We start from the raw sequence: 11,185 nt of genomic DNA on the forward strand, positions 1-11,185 counted from the left end.
ATCATATATATCAGCTAAGTTCATCATTCTTTTATTTCTCATACGGGATACTATATCATCACTAGAATCCATATTAGAGATTAGATGTGGATCTAGACATGTATGATCTTGTTCATCTGGATGGGAATTTCATCAAAGTAGACACTCCTCTCAATAAATAGAGTTTCTATTGAAATATCTAGCAATTTGTATCCCTTTACATCATCTATATATCCAACAAAGATGAATTCTTTGCTTTGAGGCTACAAAGCCTTCCTCTTATCCATTGGAATGCGAGCCCATGCATGTGATCCAAAAATTCAAAAATGTGTGACTTTTGGTTACATACCTCTCCATGCTTCAAAAGGTATTTTTTCGGTATAGATTTGTGAGGAGATCTATTTTGTATATATGAAACATAGTTGATTGCTTCTGTAGACACCTAAAATTGTCATGTCCAATTAAATAAATATCTTTATTTATTAGATTAATTTAGCCTAATTCATCTATTAATTAAATAAATCTTTATTTATTTAATTAATTCATTTATCCTCTTCTAGCCTTATTTCTCATTTAAATAAATACATTTATTTATTTAAATTATCCTTTTCCTAAATTAAATAAATATCTTATTTATTTAATTGATCTCACTCCTATTAATTAAATAAATCTTTATTTATTTAATTAATTCATTAACCTTTTCTACCCATGACACATGTCATTCATCTTTTAATTCATACACTACCTACCCCTTTCATTATTTTATTATTTCTTTTACCTACCCTCTAATCATAGCCGACCTCCTTTTACACCTCTCAATCTTATCCCTCCATTTCATATTGTGTCTTATATATAAGGAGATGCTTCTTTCATTATCAAACCCTGGCTAATCAATCATTCTAATCAATCATCCTAACTACCCAACTACTTGATCAATTTGGCTACTTGGCATATGCGATCCTACTTGCAACCACATTCCGTTCTTTGTTGAGCTCTTGTGCACATAAAATCTGAGAGCAAATATATCAAGCAAGATCAATGGAGATAGGAAGAATGGAGATCCAAACCCTATTGGACATGTGATGGTATAATCTTTGTGATTTCGTTTGATTTGCATTGTCTTAGGTAATCTTCATATGTTATGGTGGATCTTTGTTGTTGTTAGGCTAGGGTTTTGTGGTTGAATTCATTTAGCCTTTCAATATCGTTATTATTGTTATCCATTTTCACCATAAACATTTTGGCACGCCTGGTGGGACTCTTGTCCCTTTTTGCATTTAACATCCTTGTTGCAGATTTTGTGTTTTGAAGTTGCAGATCTGATATTTTCGTGTCTGTGTACTTTCTTTTTGATTTTCTGGCATGTCTGTGACATCCGGAATCACATCTATGTTATGGACAGTATTTTATTTTGCAGATTTCAGAAACCGTGTTTGTGTTCCTCAGTCGTGTCTGCGGTGTTTTTAGACGTGTCTGTGTCCAGAAGTCGCGTCTGGGTTCTAGAGTCGTGTCTGTGTCTCACAGAACCGCGTCTGAGTCAGGAAGTCGCGTCTGTGCCGAAGGTAACTGCATTTGTGTGCATCGGTTTCAATTTTTTTTTGGGTTTTGCATTTAAGGTTTCAGATCCGGTTTATTTTGAGCTAACATTTTCAGATCTAGCTAACGAAATTGGTGCAGCTTGTCTTGAAAGAAAAATTGTTTTGTTGAAGGCCCCTATTTTCACAAAGTCTTTTGGATTTAAAATTTACCTAACTTGTGTTCTTGTAGGAAGGGGTGATTATTTGAAACAATCCAAACTACTAAAAACTCTTTGTTGCAGGTCCTTGGCAAGGGTTTTTGGATTTTTATTGTGTGCCTTGTTTTCATAGACTAGAAAACACTTCAATTGGTGCACTAAAATTGAATCATTGTCTTTTGTGTCTTGAGCAATAGGCTCTTTTTGTTTAATCTTTAGAGGGCTTGTCTTCCCATGTGGTCATTAGGACTACTAGTGAGAAGAGAACGACCCAAGTGGTAGCAAAAGAAAAGCCATCTTCTTCCAAACCACTATAAATAACTGTATTCATGGTAAAAACTATGAATAACATGTGCTGATTAGTTCATACCGACACTATGTCTCCCCATAAACCCGTTTGATCAAATTTATTTGATCATTTGTAGGGTGTAACCCCTACTGGCTGGGAGCCTTCTGTATTTACAGAGCTGAAAGTGCCGCATGTATGGCCACATGAGCGGATTCCCTTACTAGCACCCTTTTGTTTTAGAAGCCCAAATCCTTCTAGTTGTTGAGGCAGGAGGTCAGACCTCTGGTAGCGGCGCACACACATACGGTGTTTAGTAGAGATACAAAGTTTGCCATGGGGAGTATTCGTGGGGACTGATGCTTGGCTGACTCGAGAAATGAGTGCCGAGGGTTGAGCCAGTGAGGTCAAGCATCTAAGTATCTGCTCTAAATAGTGTAGCCTCAAGGGTAAAACCCCATGTGGGATCAACAACTATTGTCTTGGCTAGCCATAAGAATTGTGCTTGACTTATTTTAAACATTCAAAACATTCAAGACCAAACAGCAAAACATTGTGTCTTTTGTGTCTTCAAGTGTATGTAAAACATTTTTACATCAAACAACACACTTTTCTTGGAGTCATTTTGAGTCTAGACACTTGCAAACATTGGGTCTTCATCAACACAGTGTCCTCTTGTCATGAAAAATAGTCAAACACTTAGATTTGGTTACAACAAAATGACTTCACAAATTGGAAAAAATTGCACAAATTTTGCAGAAAAGCGTCTGTGTTGTATAACCGCATCTGTGAAGGGAAGAAACACGTCTGTGTTTCTAGAATCAACATTGCAATTTGCACAAAAATCTCAGAAACGCATCTGTGTCTCACAGAACCACGTTTGTGTCAGGAAATCAAATCTGTGAAGTATATAGGTGCGTCTGTGATCAGAATTGAAAAAACAAAACAAAAATTGTTACAGTCCAGCAAACAAACACAGTCAGTTTCAGAATTTTTGAGTTTCCTAGGTCATTTCTCTAGGGTTTCATTTAGTGTTCGACCTGTCTTTGGGTCTCACAAAGTTCATCATTGCTTTACATCTCACATTACATTCACATTTGTCTAAACTTGAGTCAAAAGGTCACTTGCTTGTCCTCATCATACTTTGTCAACATACTACATACAACAACATTTTGCTAAGTGGTCCCTCATCAAGGTCTATCACCTTTGGGTTTCATTTGGTCTTACTTAGAGTCAAGGTCAACTTACCTCATCAAGAGAAACTATCCTCTCTTTGGAAGTCACACCTACTCTACTACATACATACTTGGTCTTACACTTTGGACATTGCAAGTACACCTTAGATTCATTTACATTCCATCCAACTCTTGGTCTTCCATACTTTTTCCATTTTTCATCTAGTCTCACACATCTCGGTCAATACCTAGTTCAAGGTTGAAACCCGTCTTCAAAAATCTAGGAGAGAAACTAAAGAGGCTCAAGAGTCCGCAAACATGAGTTCTTATGAGTATGACAATGATATCTTTTTCAATTCTGATCATACTACATTACCTGACATGGATGCCTATAGAAACATTCCAAATGTTGAGAACATGGACACTACAAACAATAATGATACACACAATGACAATATGGACAACTTCTCCATACATTCGGCAGATGTGGAAGAATCCATTATGGATCCCCGTTTCAATCGATTGATTGAGGAAATAATGAGGAGGGATAGACAATACTTCTTACAAATGATGGCACAAAGTGGAGCCAAGATACCTCATGATTTTCACATGTCTCAAATAATTGAAAATCGACCTTTGCAACAACCTCACTCCAACATGGCTCAAAGGAGGCCTAATAGTGGAGGCAATAGAGGACCACATATGGTACCTGAATCACCATCATCTTTGTTTTAAAAACTAGAGGTCCCACATACACATGGTCAAGCATATGAGACTCACCTTCGCAGACCATTATGGAAGTCTTATGCAAAGAAATATGCTCAATCACATATCAATGCTAAGGATCAACCACCAAAGCAATTGGATATTCAAAGGCATGCTCAAAATTTGGACACAAGGAAACCTTGTGTCAAATTTGGGGGTAACACATTAGAACATGACATGCCTGTAGAGTATGGTATACATGGACAAAATAGATATTGTGTTCCTCAACATGAATCTATACCAAGTGGTCCATATATGCAGCATCACTATAGACCTCCTCCATATGAACATGTGTATGATCAATATCATCCATATATGCAACATGCTCCTCCTCCTCCAATTGGTGCCTCAAGCATGGGTTATGGTCCAAGAAGTCGATCTCCACCTAAGAGCAATTTGGAGCAACAAATCAGGGACTTACAAAAGAAAATGGAGGACATAAATACACTGAAGCCAACATACAAAATGAGAGACATATATCCTTATCCATTTGACAAGAGCATTCCCATGCCTCCATTTCCTACACACTTTGTGATGCCTAAGTTTGATAAGTACAAAGGCAAAGGGGATCCTAAGGCACACATAAGATAGTTTTTCACAGCTTGCATTGAGGTAGCAACAGAAGAGACATATTTGATGAGATTATTCCCACAAAGCCTAGGTGATCAAGCTATGGAATGGTTCTCCCAACTCCCACCTAGTATTAAGTCATGAGGTGACTTAGCAGAGGCATTTATCCAACATTTCTCCTACAACATAGAGATAGACATATCAGTCACTACTTTGTGCAACACCAAGCAAAAAGACGGAGACTCTTTTTCATCATTTTTACAAAGATGGAGGAATCTAGCTAGCAGATGCTCTTGTGAAATTCCACAAAAACAAATGGTAGAAATGTTCACCCAGAATGTTAACAAAGACATTGGCTATGATCTAAGGAAAGCTTGTTTGTCAACCTTCAAGGATGTCATTGAAAAAGGCTTAGCAATAGAGAAGGTTCTAATTGAACAAGGAGTTATCAAGATATTCAAGGAAAACAAAGATGATTTTAAAGGAAAAGACAAGCCATGATTTTGGAATAAAAACAAGAACACAGTCAATGATGGTGTTGTTGATGCCAACACAATGCGACCCAAATTCATCTTTTCGGGATCAAGTTCTACAAACAATCAAGTGAATACTCAAACAACTTCCAGATCACGAAGGAAGTACACCCCATTGGGAGAACCACTTGAGTCAATTTTCAAAAAGCTAGTGGCAAAAAAGGTAATCACTATTCCAGATTTTCCTCCATATGAGCCAAAGGTTAAACCAAATTGGTGGAATGATGATGAGTATTGTGAATTTCATAAGAGCAAGGGTCATAAGATAGGAAATTGTCATCGACTGAAGAACATCATACAAGATCTTATTGATAGAGGTGACATTAAGATTGAGGGGCACTCATCCAATCAAGAACATGAGATGTTTAAAGAACCATTCCCAAAACATGACAAGGGAAAAGCTAAAGCCACAGATGATCAAACCAACTATACTAGAGCATCCTACAATTATGATTCAACTATCAATCACATTTTGATGGACAATTACATTTCTACCATTATCATCAAGGACAAAAACCCTGATAATTCTACCTGGAGACCCAAGATTGTCCTAAAAGGTGTTGGATCTTCTTCCGAACCTACTTCTGAATGTCGTGTTACACCCATCAAGGTAAATTTACTTTGCAAGGTGCTCCAGCCAAAAACGCCCCATCTTCATCAACCAAGCTGGAGTATGACCTTGTAGAACAATTAGGGAAGACACTCGCACTCATCTCCATCCTGGAGCTCTTACGCATATCCCTCGCACATAAAGCCATTCTTGACAAAATCTTGAGAGACACTTATGTCTCTACTGATTTGAATGTGGACCAGTTTCAAGCCATGGTGGGATACCTTTCCATTCCACATTCCCTTACATTCATAGAAGCAGACGACACCGCCGTAAGTCAGCCACATAATGCACCACTACACATTGAAGCCTTCATACACAAACATCGAATAAAATGAGTCCTAATAGATGGAGGAGCTGGTCTAAACATTTGTACATTGAACACAATTAAACAATTGGGATATTCTAATAAAGCTATGATTTCTACAAATCAAATCACCATCAAGGCATATGATGATGAAGAGCGTTCATCCAAGGGCACAGTCACCTTACCTCTCAGAGTTGGGCCAGTTACGAAGGATGTGGTTTGTCAAGTCCTAGATCTAGATCTCACTTACAACATATTGCTAGGGCATCCTTGGATTCATGAAATGAGGGCAGTCCCGTCTACATATCACCAATGCATTAAGTTTCCTCACAATGGAGTGGAGGTAATAGTTAACGGTGATCCTAATCCATTCATATACTACAATAACCTGAGATAAAAAACTGAGACCATCATTCCCAGTAATCACGAAGTTGTTCCTTCTTCGGCATACATTGATCCTGAGTCATTAAAACCTTTGACATCAAAACAAGGTGAGCTTAAAGGCAAATTTCAGGACAAGGGCATGGGGGAATACACTTTAAATCAGACCATGTACTTACGACAAGTCATGAGTTCACCAAAAGAATATGGAAGACCACATCCTAACAAGCAAGTATCCATCATGGTACTTAAATGGGACCCTACTACCTTTCAAAGATGGGGCGAACTGGAAGAGGAAGACTTATACAAAATTCTTTACAAAGACATTGAAGATGATACACAAGATCACATCAGTCTACCATGTGAGAAATATGGCAAAGGTTTCAAGATCCTACAAAAATTTTGGTATGATGGAAAAAGCCCTCTTGGGTTATGAAAGGAAGGCATCATTGAACCTTTACAACCTGAATTGACTTTCAAAAAGGAACGCTCAAAAGGACTTGGTTTCTTGACTTCCAAGGTCCACACTCAAAAGACAGAAGAAGCCTTACAAATCAAAGCTACCAAAATTCAACAAGAAGGTCACTATTCCATAGACTCCAACAAATGGGAATGGGGTTCAGACAAATCTTCTAGTGACTACGAGCTCACCGAGACATTCAGAGAGCCAGATGAACCCACAGCAGAGGAGGAATTTTATAAAAGATTCAAAGTTGGTCAAGAAATAGCCCATGAGGATTCCACACAGTCCTTGTCTCAAGGTTCTAGGTTGAAATCACATAGGATGAGAACACCTGTCCTAGAATACGCTACTAGTAATGATAATTTGAACTTGTTTGTGATCGAGACTGATGAGGAGAGTTCCATCGATGACCTCGATAATTACCTTGACATACTCAAATATAATTGCATCTTCACTCTTAGCCCCGCTAACTTCAAAGACGTTAAAGGCCTTCCCCTCATTCACCACCAACTCATTGACTGGGATCATGAAGGACTGCACAGTTTGACACATTCCAAAATGATGAAGCTTTTATTGACTATCTTGGCATATGAGATGATCTTCCCCCTGGGGACCATAAAGTGGGATACACTATAGAACTCAATAGCATGGCATATTTTGGTGAGGGTGTCAGACCTTCCAGTCGAAAAAATATGAAAATAAGAACAAACCAAAGGTCTTATGGTGAAAACCACACTGTGGCGCTGTCTGACCCCAAAAAAGTAAAAAGAAAGGATGTATCTGAGGGAAAAAACCTCTCTGAGGCACCTGAAGATGGAAGGCTCGACATTCTCCCAGCATCATATGAGGAAAATTCATCCATGTTGGTAGAGGAGACTATCAAAATAAACATTGGTACAAAAGAGGTTCCGCACAACATATTCCTGGCTCAATCATTGACAGAGTCAGAAAGGTCAAAATTCATAAGTTTCTTCAAAGAACGACAAATCAACTTTGCCTGGTCATACGCTGATATGCCTGGATTAGATCCAGATTTGGTAATGCATCATTTGATAGTTGAATCAGGGGCAAAACCAGTGAAATAGAAATTAAGAAAGATGCATCCACAAGTGGCATTACTAGTCAAAGCAGAACTTGAGAAATTATTGGATGTCGGATTCATACGTCCAATTGATTATCCTGAATGGATCTCCAACTTAGTGCCTGTCAGTAAACTAGATCGCAGCATCAGAATATGTATAGATTTCAAAGACATCAACAAAGCTTGTCTAAAGGATGACTTCCCATTACCAAATATTGACTTGATTGTTGATCTCACAGCAGGTCATGAAACGTTATCGTTGATGGATGGATTCTCTGGTTATAATCAAATAAAGATCGCGCCTGAGGATCAACACAAAACATCATTCACTTGTCCTTGGGGAACTTTCTACTAGAATGTCATGCCCTTCGGGCTAAAAAATGCAGGCGCTACATATCAAAGAGCCATGACTACTATCTTTCACGATCTCATGCACGTAACTGTGGAAGATTATGTCGATGACCTCTTGGGCAAATCAATAGACAGAAATACACATTTGGACATACTTTCAATCATCTTTGATCGGTTGGAAAAATACAAAGTAAGATTAAACCCCAAGAAATGTGTTTTTGGAGTAACCTCCAAGAAGCTCCTAGGATTCATTGTATCCAAAAGAGGAATCAAAGCTGATCCAGCAAAAGTCAAGGCCATCTTGGAGATGCAACCACCAAGAAATATCAGTCAACTTCGGTCTTTACAAGGGAGACTCCAGTCCATATGAAGATTCATAGCACAACTTGCAGATAAGTGTAATCCTTTTCAGCACTTGCTACATAAAAACATCAAATTCAAATGGGATGATAACTGTCAATAGGCTTTCTAGACACTCAAAGATTATCTTCTGAATCTGCCAGTTCTGATGCCACCAGTTCTAGATCAGCCTCTGTTACTATACATATCAGCTACTCCAACAGCACTGGGGGCACTCTTAGCACAACAAATTGCTGAGGGCAAGGAAAAGGCAGTATACTATATCAGTCACACATTGGTGGGATATGAGTTAAACTACACACCAATTGAATGTGCATGTCTCGCCGTGGTCTTTGTTTCATAGAAATTATGACATTACATGCTCACTCATAAGACTAAGTTGGTTGCAAGAATCGATCCATTGAAATACCTTCTCAATAAAGCAACACTTACTGGGTGACTAGCCAAATGGGTAATGATCTTGAGTGAATTCGACATCGAGTATGTGGATAGAAAAGAAATAAAAGGAAAAGCCATCGCAGATCAATTAGCAGATGCCCCCATGATAGATGATGTTCCTCTAAGTTTAGAATTTTCAGATGAATCCATTTTAACAATGTCACATGCAAAGCCATGGCAACTGTACTTTGACGGCTCATACACACAGCATGGGGCAGGAGCTGGCATCCTCTTTATAACTCCTCAAGGGGATTCTATACCAAAGTCATACCACTTATCATTTCCTTGCACTAACAATATAGCGGAATATGAGGCATTAACAACTGGATTACGGATTGCAGTTCAGTGGAAGATCCAGGAACTTCATGTTTTTTCCGACTCTCAACTTGTAATCCATCAAGCGACTGATGATTACCAAACAAAAGATGAAAAATTAATGCCTTACAAACAAATGGTGGATGACTTGAAACAACACTTCACAAAGATAGATTTTGAGTAGATACCAAGAGAGCAGAATCGAGCCGCAGATGTCATGGCTACAATTGCTTCATTGATCGATCTACCTCCAAATGAGACCTGCTATGAGTTCTTGGTGGATAACCTTTTGGTTCCTTCATATGAAATCATTCCTACTGAGATGATATGTGTCATTGGTCCTGAGTCCCAATTATATGGTTCCATCTTCACATACCTTCATGACAATACCCTACCTCCTGATCTATCAAATAACCAACGTCGCACTTTCATTCGCCAATCCTCTCGATATGTCATTTTAGCTGATATCCTATACTGGCGACGTCTAGATGGCACTCTTCTTAGATGTTTAGAAAGCGACAAAGCTTAGATTGCGTTACGTGAAGTACGTGAAGGGATATGTGGTCCACATGCTAGTGGTCCTACCTTAGCCAAGAAACTCATCAGGCCTGGATATTACTGGCCCAATATGGAAAAGGACTCGTATCAGTTTGTCAAGAAATGTAAGCAATGTCAAATTCATGGAGACCTCATACATGCACCAACACAAGAAATTCAACCAATTGCATCTCCTTGGCCCTTTTGTCAGTGGGGACTTGATCTCATAGGCAAGATTCACCCTCCTTCTTCCAATGGTCATAAATTCATTATCACTGCCATAGAGTATTTCACAAAATGGATTGAAGCCATGCCTCTCACACAAGTCACTGGAAAACAGATTGCTACGTTCATCCTGAACTATATTATTTGTCGATATGGTATTCCTGTTTCCATTATCACTGATAACAAGCATCCCTTCAAAAATTAGGATGTTTGTGAACTCTGTGACCCCTTCCATATTTCCCATCATTTCTCCACGCCATATTACCCACAAGGTAATGGTCAAGCTGAGGCGTCTAATAAGACAATCCTTAAAATCCTCAAAAAGACAGTCAACGACACTAGCCGTAATTGGCATATCCAACTTAATCCTGCACTTTGGGCATACCGCACAAGTGTTCGCACTGCCCTAAGGAGCCGGTGAACAGATATAACTCTGTCCAAGGAAAGAATGAAGAGCCTGCAATAAATTTGAGCTCCAGACTAATGGTTCTAAAATGACACAGCTGCTAGCCAATTATGACCTTGCTAAAAAATAGCACAGTCTGATCCGGTGTATGAAAACCACCAATCTGGCATAAAACACCTTCAGCCAATACCAATGAAAATGCCTAATCCAAACATTGGATCCTCGTGCAAAGCCTGAAACATACAGACGTGCCTATGCTCTGCACAGATGTGCCTGGGTGACACAAACGTGCCTTCTTGGCATAGACGTGCCTACATAGCACAGATGCGGCCGCATTCGGCACAAATGTGTTTTCCAGCATAGACGTGCCTGGCACAAATACAGATGTACTTATTGAGCATAGAGGCATCTGGCACCAATGCAGACAGGCCTGGACGTTTTTGACATTTTTTGGACCCTAACCTAGAGCGCATTTATTACCCTATCTAGCATGCATTAATGACAATAATAAATGCAACAAAGTATGAGGAATTTTTGTGGTACTTACTGGCTCTCCTGCCTCTGCTGGTCTTTGGAATCGGCGAATGCGGTCGAATCTATGAACAAAGGCCATCGCTGTTGACTATTGCTGCTCTATTCTCGCTCTGCACTGTGATCTCTTTGATGTG

The sequence above is a fragment of the Cryptomeria japonica genome, chromosome 6 (assembly GCF_030272615.1).
Source record: "Cryptomeria japonica chromosome 6, Sugi_1.0, whole genome shotgun sequence".
Lineage (NCBI taxonomy): Eukaryota > Viridiplantae > Streptophyta > Pinopsida > Cupressales > Cupressaceae > Cryptomeria > Cryptomeria japonica.